Source organism: Dama dama, chromosome 26, assembly GCF_033118175.1.
Source record: "Dama dama isolate Ldn47 chromosome 26, ASM3311817v1, whole genome shotgun sequence".
Classification (NCBI taxonomy): domain Eukaryota; kingdom Metazoa; phylum Chordata; class Mammalia; order Artiodactyla; family Cervidae; genus Dama; species Dama dama.
Window position 1 is genome coordinate 12,628,877 of NC_083706.1, and position 19,611 is coordinate 12,648,487.

Consider the following 19,611-nt stretch of genomic DNA (forward strand, 5'->3'; position numbering starts at 1 on the left):
CACCGCTTCTTGCTCCTCCTATTTTTCAGACCGTTTCATGCTCCACATATTGTTGACACCTTTTGAAGCACTTCATATTTTTCACACCTTTTCAGGCTCTTCATATTTTTGAACATAGCTTCATGTTCCTCCTGTTTTTCACACCTTTTGAAGCTCTTCATATTTTTCACACCTTTTCAGGCTCTTCAGGTTTTTGAACACCTCTTCATGCTCCTCCTATTTTTCAGACCGTTTCATGCTCCTCATGTATTTCACACCTTTTGAAGCTCTTCATATTTTTCACACCTTTTCAGGCTCTCCATGTTTCTGAACACCACTTCCTGCTCCTCCTATTTTTGAGGCCGTTTCATGCTCATCTCATTTTTGACACCTTCTGAAGCTCTTCATTTTTTTCACACCTTTTGAGCTCTTCATATTCTTCACACGTTTTCAGGCTGTTCATGTATTTCAATAACGCTTCTTACTCCTACTATTTTTCAGACCGTATCATGCTCCTCATATTTTTGACACCTTTTGAAGCTCTTCCCATTTATCACACCTTTTCAGGCTCTTCATGTTTTTCAACACCGCTTCATGATCCTCTTATATTTCAGACCGTTTCATGCTCCTCATATTTTTGACACCTTTTGAAGCTCTTCACATTTTTCACACCTTTTCCGGCTCTTCATGTTTTTCAACACCACTTCATGCTCCTCCTATTTTTCAGATCGTTTCAGGCTCCGCATATTTTTGACTCCTTTTGAAGCTCTTCATATTTTTCACACGTTTTCAGGCCGTTCATGTTTTTGAACACCGCTTCATGCTCCTCCTATTTTTCAGACGTTTTCAGGCTGCTCGTATTTTTCAGACCGTTTCATGCTCCTCATATTTTTGACAATTTTATAAGTTCTTCATATTTTTCACACATTTTCAGGCTCTTCATGTTTTTGAACACCGCTTCATGCTCCTCCTATTTTTCAAACCTTTTGAAGCTCTTAATGTTTTTCACACCTTATCAGCCTCTTCATGTTTTTGAACATCTCTCCATGCTCCTCATTTTTTTGACAATTTTATAAGCTCTTCATATTTATCACACTTTTTCAGGCTCTTCATGTTTTTGAACACCGCTTCATCCTCCTCCTATTTTTTAAACCTTTTGAAGCTCTTCATATTTTTCACACTTTTTCAGGCTCTTCATGTTTTGAACACCGCTTCATGCTCCTCCTATTTTTCAGACCGTTTCATGCTCCTCAGGTATTTCACACCTTTTCAAGCTCTTCATATTTTTCACAACTTTTCAGGCTCTTCACGTTTTTGAACAACACTTCATGCTCCTCCTACTTTTCAGACTGTTTCATGCTCATCTCATTTTTGACACCTTTTCAGGGTCTTCATATTTTTCAAACTTTTGAAGATCTTCATATTTTTCACACTTTTTCAGGCTCTTCATGTTTTGAACACTGCTTCATGCTCCTCCTATTTTTCAGACCGTTTCATTCTCCTCATGTTTTTGACAACTTTTGAAGCTCTTCATAAATTTCACACCTTTTCATTCTCTTCATGTTTTTGAACACCATTTCATGCTCCTCCTATTTTTCAGACCTTTTCATGCTCCTCATGTATTTCACACGTTTTGAAGCTCTTCATATTTTTCACACCTTTTCAGGCTCTTCATGTTTGTGAACACTGCTTCATGCTCCTCCTATTTTTCAGACCGTTTCAAGCTCCTCATATTTTTCACACTTTTTGAAGCTCTTCATATTTTTCACACCTTTTTAGGCTCTCCATGTTTCTGAACACCACTTCATTCTCCTCCTATTTTTCAGACCGTATCATGCTTCTCATATTTTTCACACCTTTTGAAGCTCTTCATATTTTTCACAGCTTTTCAGGCTGCACATGATTTTGAACACGACTTCATGCTCCTCATCTTTTTCAGTCTGTTTCATGCTCCTCATATTTTTCACACCGTTTGAAGCTCTTCATATTTTTCACACGTTTTCAGGCTCTTCATTTTTTTGATCACCGTTTCAAGCTTCTCCTATTTTTCAGAACGTTTCATGCTCCTCATATTTTTGACCATTTTATAAGCTCTTCATAATTTTCACACTTTTTTAGGCTCTTCATGTTTTTTAACACCGCTTCATGCTCCTCCTATTTTTCAAACTTTTTGAAGCTCTTCATGTTTTTCACACCTTATCAGACTCTTCATGTTTTTGAACACCTCTTCATGCTACTCCTATTTTTCAGACCTTTTCATGCTCCTCATGTATTTCACACGTTTTGAAGCTCTTCATATTTTTCACACCTTTTCAGACTCTTCATGTTTTTGAACACTGCTTCATGCTCCTCCTATTCTTCAGACCGTTTCAAGCCCTCATATTTTTGACACCTTTTGAAGCTCTTCATATTTTTCACACCTTTTCAGTCTCTTCATGTTTTTCAACTCCACTCATGCTCCTCCTCTTATTGTGACCTTTTCATGCTCCTCATATTTTTGACACCTTTTGAAGCTCTTCATATTTTTCACACCTTTTGATGCTCTTCATATTTTTCACAGCTTTTCAGGGTCTTCAAGTTTTTCAACACCGTTTCATTCTCCTCCTATTTTTCAGACCGTTTCATGCTCATCTCATTTTTGACACCTTTTGAAGCTCTTCATATTTTTCACACCTTTTGAAGCTCTTCATATTTTACACGTTTTCAGGCTCTTCAACTTTTTCAACATCGCTTCATGCTCCTCCTATTTTTCAGACCGTTTCATGCTCCTCATATTTTTGACACGTTTTGAGGCTCTTCATAATTTTCACACCATTTTAGGCTCTTCATGTTTTTGAACACCGTTTCATGCTCCTCGTATTTTTCACACCTTTTAAAGCTCTTCATATTTTCACACCTTTTCAGGCTCTCATGTTTTTGAACACAGCTTCATGCTCCTCCTATTTTTTATACCGTTTCATGATACTCATGTATTTCACACCTTTTGAAGCTCTTCATATTTTTCACACCTTTTCAGGCTGTACATGTTTCTGAAGACCACTTCATGCTCCTCCTATTTTTCAGACCGTATCATGCTTCTCATATTTTTCAAACCTTTTGAAGCTCTTCATGTTTTTCACACCTTTTCAGGCTGTTTATAGTTTTCAACACCGCTGCATGATTCTCCTATATTTGAGACCATTTCATGCTCCTCATATTTTTGACATTTTTTGAAGCTCTTCATATTTTTCACACCTTTTGAAGCTCTTCCTGTTTTTCACAGGTTTTCAGGCTCTTCATGTTTTACAACACCGCTTCATGCTCCTCCTATTTTTCCGACCGTTTCATGCTCATCTCTTTTTTGACACCTTTTGAAGGTCTTCATATTTTTCACACCTTTTGAAGCTCTTCATATTTTGCACTTCTTTTCAGGCTCTTCATGTTTTTTAACACCGCTTCATTCTCCTCATATTTTTCAGACCGTTTCATGCTCCTCATATTTTTGACATCTTTTGAAGCTCTTCACGTTTTTCACACATTTTCAGGCTCTTCATGTTTTTCAACACCGCTTGATGATCTTCCTATATTTCAGACCGTTTCATGCTCCTCATATTTTTGACACCTTTTGAAGCTCTTCCTGTTTTTCACAGGTTTTCAGGCTCTTCATGTTTTTCAACACCGCTTCATGCTGCTCCTATTTTTCAGACCGTTTCATGCTCATCTCTTTTTTGACAACTTTTGAAGCTCTTCATATTTTCATACCTTTTGAAGCTCTTCATATTTTTCACACGTTTTCAGGCTCTTCATGTTTTTCAACACCGCTTCATGCTCCTCCTATTTTTCAGACCGTTTCACGCTCCTCATATTTTTGACACCTTTTGAAGCTCTTCACATTTATCACACCTTTTCAGGCTCTTCATGTTTTTCAACACCACTTCATGATTCACCTACATTTCAGAGCGTTTCATACTCCTCATATTTTTGACACCTTTTGAAGCTCTTCACATTTTTCACACCTTTTCCGGCTCTTCATGTTTTTCAACACCGCTTCATGCTCCTCCTATTTTTCAGATCGTTTCAGGTTCCGCATATATTTGACTCCTTTTTAAGCTCTTCATATTTTTCACACGTTTTCAGGCCCTTCATGTTTTGGAACACCGCTTCATGCTCCTCTTATTTTTCAGACGGTTTCAGGCTGCTCGTATTTTTCAGACCGTTTCATGCTCCTCATATTTTTTACAATTTTATAAGCTCTTCATATTTTTCACACTTTTTCAGGCTCTTCATGTTTTTGAGCACCGCTTCATGCTCCTCCTATTTTTCAAACCTTTTGAAGCTCTTCATGTTTTTCACACCTTATCAGCCTCTTCATGTTTTTGAACATCTCTTCATGCTCCTCTTATTTTTGACAATTTTATAAGCTCTTCATATTTTTCACACTTTTTCAGGCTCTTCATGTTTTTGAACACCGCTTCATGCTCCTCCTATTTTTCAAACCTTTTGAAGCTCTTCATATTTTTCACACTTTTTCAGGCTCTTCATGTTTTGAACACCGCTTCATGCTCCTCCTATTTTTCAGACCGTTTCATGCTCCTCAGGTATTTCACACCTTTTCAAGCTCTTCATATTTTTCACACCTTTTCAGGCTCTTCACGTTTTTGAACAACACTTCATGCTCCTCCTACTTTTCAGACTGTTTCATGCTCATCTCATTTTTGACACCTTTTCAGGGTCTTCATACTTTTCAAAGTTTTGAAGATCTTCATATTTTTCACACTTTTTCAGGCTCTTCATGTTTTCAACACTGCTTCATGCTCCTCCTATTTTTCAGACCGTTTCATTCTCCTCATGTTTTTCACACCTTTTGAAGCTCTTCATAATTTTCACACCTTTTCATGCTCTTCATGTTTTTGAACACCGTTTCATGCTCGTCCTATTTTTCAGATCATTTCAAGCTCCTCATATTTTTGAAACCTTTTGAAGCTCTTCATATTTTTCACACCTTTTCCGTCTCTTCTTGTTTTTCAACACCGCTTCTTGCTCCTCCTATTTTTCAGACTGTTTCATGCTCCTCATATTGTTGACACCTTTTGAAGCACTTCATATTTTTGACACCTTTTCAGGCTCTTCATATTTTTGAACGCTGCTTCATGTTCCTCCTGTTTTTCACACCCTTTGAAGCTCTTCATATTTTTCACACCTTTTCAGGCTGTACATGTTTCTGAAGACCACTTCATGCTCCTCATCTTTTTCAGACCGTTTCATGCTCCTGATATTTTTCACACCGTTTGAAGCTCTTCATATTTTTCACACGTTTTCAGATTCTTCATGTTTTTGATCACCGTTTCATGCTCCTCCTATTTTTCAGACCATTTCATACTCCTCATATTTTTGACACCTTTTGAAGGTCTTCACATTTATCACACCTTTTCAGGCTCTTCATGTTTTTCAACCCCGCTTCATGATCCTCCTATATTTCAGAGCGTTTCATGCTCCTCATATTTTTGACACCTTTTGAAGCTCTTCACATTTTTCACACCTTTTCCGGCTCTTCATGTTTTTCAACTCCGCTTCATGCTCCTCGTATTTTTCAGATCGTTTCAGGCTCCGCATATTTTTGACTCCTTTTGAAGCTCTTCATATTTTTCACACGTTTTCAGGCCCTTCATGTTTTTGAACACCGCTTCATGCTCCTCCTATTTTTCAGACGGTTTCAGGCTGCTCGTATTTTTCAGACCGTTTCATGCTCCTGATATTTTTGACAATTTTATAAGCTCTTCATATATTTCACACTTTTTCAGGCTCTTCATGTATTTGAACACCGCTTCATGCTCCTCACATTTCTCACACCTTTTGAAGCTCTTCATATTTTTCTCACCTTTTCAGGCTCCTCATATTTTTGAACACCGCTTCATGCTCCTCCTATTTTTCAAACTTTTTGAAGCTCTTCATGTTTTTCACACCTTATCAGCCTCTTCATGTTTTTGAACACCTCTTCATGCTACTCCTATTTGTCAGACCTTTTCATGCTCCTCATGTATTTCACACGTTTTGAAGCTCTTCATATTTTTCACACCTTTTGAAGCTCTTCATATTTTTCACAGCTTTTCAGGCTCTTCAATTTTTCAACACCGTTTCATTCTTCTCCTCTTTTTCAGACCGTTTCATGCTCATCTCATTTTTGACACCTTTTGAAGCTCTTCATATTTTTCACATCTTTTGAAGCTCTTCATATTTTTCACACCTTTTCAGGCTGTACATGTTTTTGAAGACCACTTCATGCTCCTCATCTTTTTCAGACCGTTTCATGCTCCTGATATTTTTCACACCGTTTGAAGCTCTTCATATTTTTCACACGTTTTCAGACTTTTCATGTTTTTCAACACCGCTTCATGATCCTCTTATATTTCAGACCGTTTCATGCTCCTCATATTTTTGACACCTTTTGAAGCTCTTCACATTTTTCACACCTTTTCCGGCTCTTCATGTTTTTCAACACCACTACATGATCCTCTTATATTTCAGACCGTTTCATGCTCCTCATATTTTTGACACCTTTTGAAGCTCTTCACATTTTTCACACCTTTTCCGGCTCTTCATGTTTTTCAACATCGCTTCATGCTCCTCCTATTTTTCAGATCGTTTCAGGCTTCGCATATTTTTGACTCCTTTTGAAGCTCTTCATATTTTTCACACGTTTTCAGGCCCTTCATGTTTTGGAACACCGCTTCATGCTCCTCCTATTTTTCAGACGTTTTCAGGCTGCTCGTATTTTTCAGACCGTTTCATGCTCCTCATATTTTTGACAATTTTATAAGCTATTCATATTTTTCACACATTTTCAGGCTCTTCATGTTTTTGAACACCGCTTCATGCTCCTCCTATTTTTCAAACCTTTTGAAGCTCTTAATGTTTTTCACGCCTTAACATCCTCTTCATGTTTTTGAACATCTCTCCATGCTCCTCATATTTTTGACAATTTTATAAGCTCTTCATATTTATCACACTTTTTCAGGCTCTTCATGTTTTTGAACACCGCTTCATCCTCCTCCTATTTTTCAAACCTTTTGAAGCTCTTCATATTTTTCACACTTTTTCAGGCTCTTCATGTTTTGAACACCGCTTCATGCTCCTCCTATTTTTCAGACCGTTTCATGCTCCTCAGGTATTTCATACCTTTTCAAGCTCTTCATATTTTTCACACCTTTTCAGGCTCTTCACGTTTCTGAACAACACTTCATGCTCCTCCTACTTTTCAGACTTTTTCATGCTCATCTCATTTTTGACACCTTTTCAGGGTCTTCATATTTTTCAAAGTTTTGAAGATCTTCATATTTTTCACACTTTTTCAGGCTCTTCATGTTTTGAACACTGCTTCATGCTCCTCCTATTTTTCAGACCGTTTCATTCTCCTCATGTTTTTCACACCTTTTGAAGCTCTTCATATTTTTCACACCTTTTCATGCTCTTCATGTTTTTGAACACCATTTCATGCTCCTCCTATTTTTCAGACCTTTTCATGCTCGTCATGTATTTCACACGTTCTGAAGCTCTTCATATTTTTCACACCTTTTCAGGCTCTTCATGTTTTTGAACACTGCTTCATGCTCCTCCTATTTTTCAGACAGTTTCAAGCTCCTCATATTTTTGACACCTTTTGAAGCTCTTCATATTTTTCACACCTTTTTAGGCTCTCCATGTTTCTGAACACCACTTCATGCTCCTCCTATTTTTCAGATCGTATCATGCTTCTCATATTTTTCACACCTTTTGGAGCTCTTCATATTTTTCACATCTTTTCAGGCTCTTCATGTTTTTCAACACCACTTCATGCTCCTCCTATTTTTCAGAGAGATTCATGCTCCACATATATTTCACACCTTTTGAAGCTCTTCATATTTTTCACACCTTTTCAGGCTCTTCATTTTTTTCCACACCACTTCATGCTTCTCCTATTTTTCAGACTGTTTCATGCTCCTCATGTATTTCAAACCTTTGAAGCTTTTCATATTTTTCACACATTTTCAGGCTCTTCATGTTTTTGAACACCATTTCATGCTCCTCCTATTTTTCAGACCGTTTCATGCTTTTCATATTTTTGACATCTTTTGAAGCTCCTCATATTTTTCACACCTTTTGAAGCTCCTCATATATTTCACACCTTTTCATCTCTTCATATTTTTCACACCTTTTCAGGCTCTTCACGTTTTTGAACAACACTTCATGCTCCTCCTAATTTTCAGACTGTTTCATGCTCATCTCATTTTTGACACCTTTTCAGGGTCTTCATATTTTTCAAAGTTTTGAAGATCTTCATATTTTTCACACTTTTTCAGGCTCTTCATGTTTTGAACACTGCTTCATGCTCCTCCTATTTTTCAGACCGTTTCATTCTCCTCATGTTTTTCACACCTTTTGAAGCTCTTCATAATTTTCACACCTTTTCATGCTCTTCATGTTTTTGAACACCGTTTCATGCTCGTCCTATTTTTCAGATCATTTCAAGCTCCTCATATTTTTGAAACCTTTTGAAGCTCTTCATATTTTTCACACCTTTTCCGTCTCTTCTTGTTTTTCAACACCGCTTCTTGCTCCTCCTATTTTTCAGACTGTTTCATGCTCCTCATATTGTTGACACCTTTTGAAGCACTTCATATTTTTGACACCTTTTCAGGCTCTTCATATTTTTGAACGCTGCTTCATGTTCCTCCTGTTTTTCACACCTTTTGAAGCTCTTCATATTTTTCACACCTTTTCAGGCCGTACATGTTTCTGAAGACCACTTCTTGCTCCTCATCTTTTTCAGACCGTTTCATGCTCCTGATATTTTTCACACCGTTTGAAGCTCTTCATATTTTTCACACGTTTTCAGATTCTTCATGTTTTTGATCACCGTTTCATGCTCCTCCTATTTTTCAGACCGTTTCATACTCCTCATATTTTTGACACCTTTTGAAGGTCTTCACATTTATCACACCTTTTCAGGCTCTTCATGTTTTTCAACCCCGCTTCATGATCCTCCTATATTTCAGAGCGTTTCATGCTCCTCATATTTTTGACACCTTTTGAAGCTCTTCACATTTTTCACACCTTTTCCGGCTCTTCATGTTTTTCAACTCCGCTTCATGCTCCTCGTATTTTTCAGATCGTTTCAGGCTCCGCATATTTTTGACTCCTTTTGAAGCTCTTCATATTTTTCACACGTTTTCAGGCCCTTTATGTTTTTGAACACCGCTTCATGCTCCTCCTATTTTTCAGACCGTTTCAGGCTGCTCATATTTTTCAGACCGTTTCATGCTCCTGATATTTTTGACAATTTTATAAGCTCTTCATATTTTTCACACTTTTTCAGGCTCTTCATGTATTTGAACACCGCTTCATGCTCCTCACATTTCTCACACCTTTTGAAGCTCTTCATATTTTTCTCACCTTTTCAGGCTCCTCATGTTTCTGAACACCGCTTCATGCTCCTCCTATTTTTCAAACTTTTTGAAGCTCTTCATGTTTTTCACACCTTATCAGCCTCTTCATGTTTTTGAACACCTCTTCATGCTACTCCTATTTTTCAGACCTTTTCATGCTCCTCATGTATTTCACACGTTTTGAAGCTCTTCATATTTTTCACACCTTTTGAAGCTCTTCATATTTTTCACAGCTTTTCAGGCTCTTCAATTTTTCAACACCGTTTCATTCTTCTCCTATTTTTCAGACCGTTTCATGCTCATCTCATTTTTGACACCTTTTGAAGCTCTTCATATTTTTCACATCTTTTGAAGCTCTTCATATTTTTCACACCTTTTCAGGCTGTACATGTTTTTGAAGACCACTTCATGCTCCTCATCTTTTTCAGACCGTTTCATGCTCCTGATATTTTTCACACCGTTTGAAGCTCTTCATATTTTTCACACGTTTTCAGACTCTTCATGTTTTTCAACACCGCTTCATGATCCTCTTATATTTCAGACCGTTTCATGCTCCTCATATTTTTGACACCTTTTGAAGCTCTTCACATTTTTCACACCTTTTCCGGCTCTTCATGTTTTTCAACACCGCTTCATGATCCTCTTATATTTCAGACCGTTTCATGCTCCTCATATTTTTGACACCTTTTGAAGCTCTTCACATTTTTCACACCTTTTCCGGCTCTTCATGTTTTTCAACACCGCTTCATGCTCCTCCTATTTTTCAGATCGTTTCAGGCTTCGCATATTTTTGACTCCTTTTGAAGCTCTTCATATTTTTCACCCGTTTTCAGGCCCTTCATGTTTTTGAACACCGCTTCATGCTCCTCCTATTTTTCAGACGTTTTCAGGCTGCTCGTATTTTTCAGACCGTTTCATGCTCCTCATATTTTTCACAATTTTACAAGCTATTCATATTTTTCACACATTTTCAGGCTCTTCATGTTTTTGAACACCGCTTCATGCTCCTCCTATTTTTCAAACCTTTTGAAGCTCTTAATGTTTTTCACGCCTTAACATCCTCTTCATGTTTTTGAACATCTCTCCATGCTCCTCATATTTTTGACAATTTTATAAGCTCTTCATATTTATCACACTTTTTCAGGCTCTTCATGTTTTTGAACACCGCTTCATCCTCCTCCTATTTTTCAAACCTTTTGAAGCTCTTCATATTTTTCACACTTTTTCAGGCTCTTCATGTTTTGAACACCGCTTCATGCTCCTCCTATTTTTCAGACCGTTTCATGCTCCTCAGGTATTTCATACCTTTTCAAGCTCTTCATATTTTTCACACCTTTTCAGGCTCTTCACGTTTCTGAACAACACTTCATGCTCCTCCTACTTTTCAGACTGTTTCATGCTCATCTCATTTTTGACACCTTTTCAGGGTCTTCATATTTTTCAAACTTTTGAAGATCTTCATATTTTTCACACTTTTTCAGGCTCTTCATGTTTTGAACACTGCTTCATGCTCCTCCTATTTTTCAGACCGTTTCATTCTCCTCATGTTTTTCACACCTTTTGAAGCTCTTCATAATTTTCACACCTTTTCATGCTCTTCATGTTTTTGAACACCATTTCATACTCCTCCTATTTTTCAGACCTTTTCATGCTCCTCATGTATTTCACACGTTTTGAAGCTCTTCATATTTTTCACACCTTTTCAGGCTCTTCATGTTTTTGAACACTGCTTCATGCTCCTCCTATTTTTCAGACAGTTTCAAGCTCCTCATATTTTTGACACCTTTTGAAGCTCTTCATATTTTTCACACCTTTTTAGGCTCTCCATGTTTCTGAACACCACTTCATGCTCCTCCTATTTTTCAGATCGTATCATGCTTCTCATATTTTTCACACCTTTTGGAGCTCTTCATATTTTTCACATCTTTTCAGGCTCTTCATGTTTTTCAACACCACTTCATGCTCCTCCTATTTTTCAGAGAGATTCATGCTCCACATATATTTCACACCTTTTGAAGCTCTTCATATTTTTCACACCTTTTCAGGCTCTTCATTTTTTTCCACACCACTTCATGCTTCTCCTATTTTTCAGACTGTTTCATGCTCCTCATGTATTTCAAACCTTTGAAGCTTTTCATATTTTTCACACATTTTCAGGCTCTTCATGTTTTTGAACACCATTTCATGCTCCTCCTATTTTTCAGACCGTTTCATGCTTTTCATATTTTTGACATCTTTTGAAGCTCTTCATATTTTTCACACCTTTTGAAGCTCCTCATATATTTCACACCTTTTGAAGCTCTTCATATTTTTCACACATTTTCAGGCTCTTCATGTTTTTGAACACCACTTCATGCTCCTTTTATTTTTCAGAGAGTTTCATGCTCCTCATGTATTTCACACCTTTTGAAGCTCTTCATATTTTTCACACATTTTCAGGCTCTTCATGTTTTTCAACACCGCTTCATGCTCCTCCTATTTTTCAGATCGTTTCAGGCTTCGCATATTTTTGACTCCTTTTGAAGCTCTTCATATTTTTCACACGTTTTCAAGCCCTTCATGTTTTTGAACACCGCTTCATGCTCCTCCTATTTTTCAAACCTTTTGAAGCTCTTAATGTTTTTCACGTCTTATCATCCTCTTCATGTTTTTGAACATCTCTCCATGCTCCTCATATTTTTGACAATTTTATAAGCTCTTCATATTTATCACACTTTTTCAGGCTCTTCATGTTTTTGAACACCGCTTCATCCTCCTCCTATTTTTCAAACCTTTTGAAGCTCTTCATATTTTTCACACTTTTTCAGGCTCTTCATGTTTTGAACACCGCTTCATGCTCCTCCTATTTTTCAGACCGTTTCATGCTCCTCAGGTATTTCATACCTTTTCAAGCTCTTCATATTTTTCACACCTTTTCAGGCTCTTCACGTTTCTGAACAACACTTCATGCTCCTCCTACTTTTCAGACTGTTTCATGCTCATCTCATTTTTGACACCTTTTCAGGGTCTTCATATTTTTCAAACTTTTGAAGATCTTCATATTTTTCACACTTTTTCAGGCTCTTCATGTTTTGAACACTGCTTCATGCTCCTCCTATTTTTCAGACCGTTTCATTCTCCTCATGTTTTTCACAACTTTTGAAGCTCTTCATAATTTTCACACCTTTTCATGCTCTTCATGTTTTTGAACACCGTTTCATGCTCGTCCTATTTTTCAGATCATTTCAAGCTCCTCATATTTTTGAAACCTTTTGAAGCTCTTCATATTTTTCACACCTTTTCCGTCTCTTCTTGTTTTTCAACACCGCTTCTTGCTCCTCCTATTTTTCAGACTGTTTCATGCTCCTCATATTGTTGACACCTTTTGAAGCACTTCATATTTTTGACACCTTTTCAGGCTCTTCATATTTTTGAACGCTGCTTCATGTTCCTCCTGTTTTTCACACCTTTTGAAGCTCTTCATATTTTTCACACCTTTTCAGGCTGTACATGTTTCTGAAGACCACTTCTTGCTCCTCATCTTTTTCAGACCGTTTCATGCTCCTGATATTTTTCACACCGTTTGAAGCTCTTCATATTTTTCACACGTTTTCAGATTCTTCATGTTTTTGATCACCGTTTCATGCTCCTCCTATTTTTCAGACCGTTTCATACTCCTCATATTTTTGACACCTTTTGAAGGTCTTCACATTTATCACACCTTTTCAGGCTCTTCATGTTTTTCAACCCCGCTTCATGATCCTCCTATATTTCAGAGCGTTTCATGCTCCTCATATTTTTGACACCTTTTGAAGCTCTTCACATTTTTCACACCTTTTCCGGCTCTTCATGTTTTTCAACTCCGCTTCATGCTCCTCGTATTTTTCAGATCGTTTCAGGCTCCGCATATTTTTGACTCCTTTTGAAGCTCTTCATATTTTTCACACGTTTTCAGGCCCTTTATGTTTTTGAACACCGCTTCATGCTCCTCCTATTTTTCAGACCGTTTCAGGCTGCTCATATTTTTCAGACCGTTTCATGCTCCTGATATTTTTGACAATTTTATAAGCTCTTCATATTTTTCACACTTTTTCAGGCTCTTCATGTATTTGAACACCGCTTCATGCTCCTCACATTTCTCACACCTTTTGAAGCTCTTCATATTTTTCTCACCTTTTCAGGCTCCTCATGTTTCTGAACACCGCTTCATGCTCCTCCTATTTTTCAAACTTTTTGAAGCTCTTCATGTTTTTCACACCTTATCAGCCTCTTCATGTTTTTGAACACCTCTTCATGCTACTCCTATTTTTCAGACCTTTTCATGCTCCTCATGTATTTCACACGTTTTGAAGCTCTTCATATTTTTCACACCTTTTGAAGCTCTTCATATTTTTCACAGCTTTTCAGGCTCTTCAATTTTTCAACACCGTTTCATTCTTCTCCTATTTTTCAGACCGTTTCATGCTCATCTCATTTTTGACACCTTTTGAAGCTCTTCATATTTTTCACATCTTTTGAAGCTCTTCATATTTTTCACACCTTTTCAGGCTGTACATGTTTTTGAAGACCACTTCATGCTCCTCATCTTTTTCAGACCGTTTCATGCTCCTGATATTTTTCACACCGTTTGAAGCTCTTCATATTTTTCACACGTTTTCAGACTCTTCATGTTTTTCAACACCGCTTCATGATCCTCTTATATTTCAGACCGTTTCATGCTCCTCATATTTTTGACACCTTTTGAAGCTCTTCACATTTTTCACACCTTTTCCGGCTCTTCATGTTTTTCAACACCGCTTCATGATCCTCTTATATTTCAGACCGTTTCATGCTCCTCATATTTTTGACACCTTTTGAAGCTCTTCACATTTTTCACACCTTTTCCGGCTCTTCATGTTTTTCAACACCGCTTCATGCTCCTCCTATTTTTCAGATCGTTTCAGGCTTCGCATATTTTTGACTCCTTTTGAAGCTCTTCATATTTTTCACACGTTTTCAGGCCCTTCATGTTTTTGAACACCGCTTCATGCTCCTCCTATTTTTCAGACGTTTTCAGGCTGCTCGTATTTTTCAGACCGTTTCATGCTCCTCATATTTTTGACAATTTTATAAGCTATTCATATTTTTCACACATTTTCAGGCTCTTCATGTTTTTGAACACCGCTTCATGCTCCTCCTATTTTTCAAACCTTTTGAAGCTCTTAATGTTTTTCACGCCTTAACATCCTCTTCATGTTTTTGAACATCTCTCCATGCTCCTCATATTTTTGACAATTTTATAAGCTCTTCATATTTATCACACTTTTTCAGGCTCTTCATGTTTTTGAACACCGCTTCATCCTCCTCCTATTTTTCAAACCTTTTGAAGCTCTTCATATTTTTCACACTTTTTCAGGCTCTTCATGTTTTGAACACCGCTTCATGCTCCTCCTATTTTTCAGACCGTTTCATGCTCCTCAGGTATTTCATACCTTTTCAAGCTCTTCATATTTTTCACACCTTTTCAGGCTCTTCACGTTTCTGAACAACACTTCATGCTCCTCCTACTTTTCAGACTGTTTCATGCTCATCTCATTTTTGACACCTTTTCAGGGTCTTCATATTTTTCAAACTTTTGAAGATCTTCATATTTTTCACACTTTTTCAGGCTCTTCATGTTTTGAACACTGCTTCATGCTCCTCCTATTTTTCAGACCGTTTCATTCTCCTCATGTTTTTCACACCTTTTGAAGCTCTTCATAATTTTCACACCTTTTCATGCTCTTCATGTTTTTGAACACCATTTCATACTCCTCCTATTTTTCAGACCTTTTCATGCTCCTCGTGTATTTCACACGTTTTGAAGCTCTTCATATTTTTCACACCTTTTCAGGCTCTTCATGTTTTTGAACACTGCTTCATGCTCCTCCTATTTTTCAGACAGTTTCAAGCTCCTCATATTTTTGACACCTTTTGAAGCTCTTCATATTTTTCACACCTTTTTAGGCTCTCCATGTTTCTGAACACCACTTCATGCTCCTCCTATTTTTCAGATCGTATCATGCTTCTCATATTTTTCACACCTTTTGGAGCTCTTCATATTTTTCACATCTTTTCAGGCTCTTCATGTTTTTCAACACCACTTCATGCTCCTCCTATTTTTCAGAGAGATTCATGCTCCACATATATTTCACACCTTTTGAAGCTCTTCATATTTTTCACACCTTTTCAGGCTCTTCATTTTTTTCCACACCACTTCATGCTTCTCCTATTTTTCAGACTGTTTCATGCTCCTCATGTATTTCAAACCTTTGAAGCTTTTCATATTTTTCACACATTTTCAGGCTCTTCATGTTTTTGAACACCATTTCATGCTCCTCCTATTTTTCAGACCGTTTCATGCTTTTCATATTTTTGACATCTTTTGAAGCTCTTCATATTTTTCACACCTTTTGAAGCTCCTCATATATTTCACACCTTTTGAAGCTCTTCATATTTTTCACACATTTTCAGGCTCTTCATGTTTTTGAACACCACTTCATGCTCCTTTTATTTTTCAGAGAGTTTCATGCTCCTCATGTATTTCACACCTTTTGAAGCTCTTCATATTTTTCACACATTTTCAGGCTCTTCATGTTTTTCAACACCGCTTCATGCTCCTCCTATTTTTCAGATCGTTTCAGGCTTCGCATATTTTTGACTCCTTTTGAAGCTCTTCATATTTTTCACACGTTTTCAAGCCCTTCATGTTTTTGAACACCGCTTCATGCTCCTCCTATTTTTCAAACCTTTTGAAGCTCTTAATGTTTTTCACGCCTTATCATCCTCTTCATGTTTTTGAACATCTCTCCATGCTCCTCATATTTTTGACAATTTTATAAGCTCTTCATATTTTTCACACTTTTTCAGGCTCTTCATGTTTTTGAACACCGCTTCATCCTCCTCCTATTTTTCAAACCTTTTGAAGCTCTTCATATTTTTCACACTTTTTCAGGCTCTTCATGTTTTGAACACCGCTTCATGCTCCTCCTATTTTTCAGACCGTTTCATGCTCCTCAGGTATTTCATACCTTTTCAAGCTCTTCATATTTTTCACACCTTTTCAGGCTCTTCACGTTTCTGAACAACACTTCATGCTCCTCCTACTTTTCAGACTGTTTCATGCTCATCTCATTTTTGACACCTTTTCAGGGTCTTCATATTTTTCAAACTTTTGAAGATCTTCATATTTTTCACACTTTTTCAGGCTCTTCATGTTTTGAACACTGCTTCATGCTCCTCCTATTTTTCAGACCGTTTCATTCTCCTCATGTTTTTCACACCTTTTGAAGCTCTTCATAATTTTCACACCTTTTCATGCTCTTCATGTTTTTGAACACCATTTCATGCTCCTCCTATTTTTCAGACCTTTTCATGCTCCTCATGTATTTCACACGTTTTGAAGCTCTTCATATTTTTCACACCTTTTCAGGCTCTTCATGTTTTTGAACACTGCTTCATGCTCCTCCTATTTTTCAGACAGTTTCAAGCTCCTCATATTTTTGACACCTTTTGAAGCTCTTCATATTTTTCACACCTTTTCAGGCTCTTCATATATTTCACACCTTTTCAGGCTCTTCATGTTTTTGAACACCATTTCATGCTCCCCCTATTTTTCAGACCGTTTCATGCTCTTCATATTTTTGACACCTTTTGAAGCTCTTCATATTTTTCACACCTTTTCAGGCTCTTCATATATTTCACACCTTTTCAGGCTCTTCATGTTTTTGAACACCATTTCATGCTCCCCCTATTTTTCAGACCGTTTCATGCTCTTCATATTTTTGACACCTTTTGAAGCTCTCCATATTTTTCACACCTTTTGAAGCTCTTCATATATTTCACACCTTTTCAGGCTCTTCATGTTTTTAAACACCGCTTCATGCTCCTCCTACTTTTCAGACTGTTTCATGCTCATCTCATTTTTGACACCTTTTCAGGGTCTTCATATTTTTCAAACTTTTGACGATCTTCATATTTTTCACACTTTTTCAGGCTCTTCATGTTTTGAACACTGCTTCATGCTCCTCCTATTTTTCAGACCGTTTCATTCTCCTCATGTTTTTCACACCTTTTGAAGCTCTTCATAATTTTCACACATTTTCATGCTCTTCATGTTTTTGAACACCGTTTCATGCTCGTCCTATTTTTCAGACCATTTCAAGCTCCTCATATTTTTGAAACCTTTTGAAGCTCTTCATATTTTTCACCTTTTCCGTCTCTTCTTGTTTTTCAACACCGCTTCTTGCTCCTCCTATTTTTCAGATCGTTTCATGCTCCTCATATTGTTGACACCTTTTGAAGCACTTCATATTTTTCACACCTTTTCAGGCTCTTCATATTTTTGAACGCCGCTTCATTTTCCTCCTGTTTTTCACACCTTTTGAAGCTCTTCACATTTTTCAAACCTTTTCAGGCTGTACATGTTTCTGAAGACCACTTCATGCTCCTCATCTTTTTCAGACCGTTTCATGCTCCTGATATTTTTCACACCGTTTGAAGCTCTTCATATTTTTCACACGTTTTCAGATTCTTCATGTTTTTGATCACCGTTTCATACTCCTCCTATTTTTCAGACCTTTTCATACTCCTCATATTTTTGACACCTTTTGAAGCTCTTCACATTTATCACACCTTTTCAGGCTCTTCATGTTTTTCAACACCGCTTCATGATCCTCCTATATTTCAGAGCGTTTCATGCTCCTCATATTTTTGACACCTTTTGAAGCTCTTCACATTTTTCACACCTTTTCCGGCTCTTCATGTTTTTCAACTCCGCTTCATGCTCCTCCTATTTTTCAGATCGTTTCAGGCTCCGCATATTTTTGACTCCTTTTGAAGCTCTTCATATTTTTCACCCGTTTTCAGGCCCTTCATGTTTTTGAACACCGCTTCATGCTCCTCCTATTTTTCAGACCGTTTTAGGCTGCTGTATTTTTCAGACCGTTTCATGCTCCTCATATTTTTGACAATTTTATAAGCTCTTCATATTTTTCACACTTTTTCAGGCTCTTCATGTTTTGAACACCGCTTCATGCTCCTCCTATTTTTCAGACGGTTTCAGGCTGCTCGTATTTTTCAGACCGTTTCATTCTCCTCATATTTTTGACAATTTTATAAGCTCTTCATATTTTTCACACTTTTTCAGGCTCTTCATGTTTTGAACACCGCTTCATGCTCCTCCTATTTTTCAGACGGTTTCAGGCTGCTCGTATTTTTCAGACCGTTTCATGCTCCTCATATTTTTGACAATTTTATAAGCTCTTCATATTTTTCACACATTTTCAGGCCCTTCATGTTTTTGAACACCGCTTCATGCTCCTCCTATTTTTCAGACGGTTTCAGGCTGCTCGTATTTTTCAGACCGTTTCATGCTCCTCATATTTTTGACAATTTTATAAGCTCTTCATATTTTTCACACTTTTTCAGGCTCTTCATGTTTTGAACACCGCTTCATGCTCCTCCTATTTTTCAGACCGTTTCATGCTCCTCAGGTATTTCACACCTTTTCAAGCTCTTCATATTTTTCACACCTTTTCAGGCTCTTCACGTTTTTGAACAACACTTCATGCTCCTCCTACTTTTCAGACTGTTTCATGCTCATCTCATTTTTGACACCTTTTCAGGGTCTTCATATTTTTCAAACTTTTCAAGATCTTCATATTTTTCACACTTTTTCAGGCTCTTCATGTTTTGAACACTGCTTCATGCTCCTCCTATTTTTCAGACCGTTTCATTCTCCTCATGTTTTTCACACCTTTTGAAGCTCTTCATAATTTCACACCTTTTCATGCTCTTCATGTTTTTGAACACCGTTTCATGCTCGTCCTATTTTTCAGACCATTTCAAGCTCCTCATATTTTTGAAACCTTTTGAAGCTCTTCATATTTTTCACACCTTTTCATGCTCTTCATGTTTCTGAAAACTGCTTCATGATCCTCCTATTTTTCAGACCGTTTCATGCTCCTCATATATTTCACACCTTTTGAAGCTCTTCATATTTTTCACACCTTTTCAGGCTCTTCATGTTTTTGAACACAGCTTCATGCTCCACCTATTTATCAGACCGTTTCATGCTCCTCATATTTTTGACACCTTTTGCAGCTCTTTATATTTTTCACAATATTTCAGGCTCTTCATGATTTTCAACACCGTTTCATGTTATTCCTGTTTTTCAGACCGTTTAAGGCTCATCTCATTTTTGACACCTTTTGAAGCTTTTTATATTTTTCAC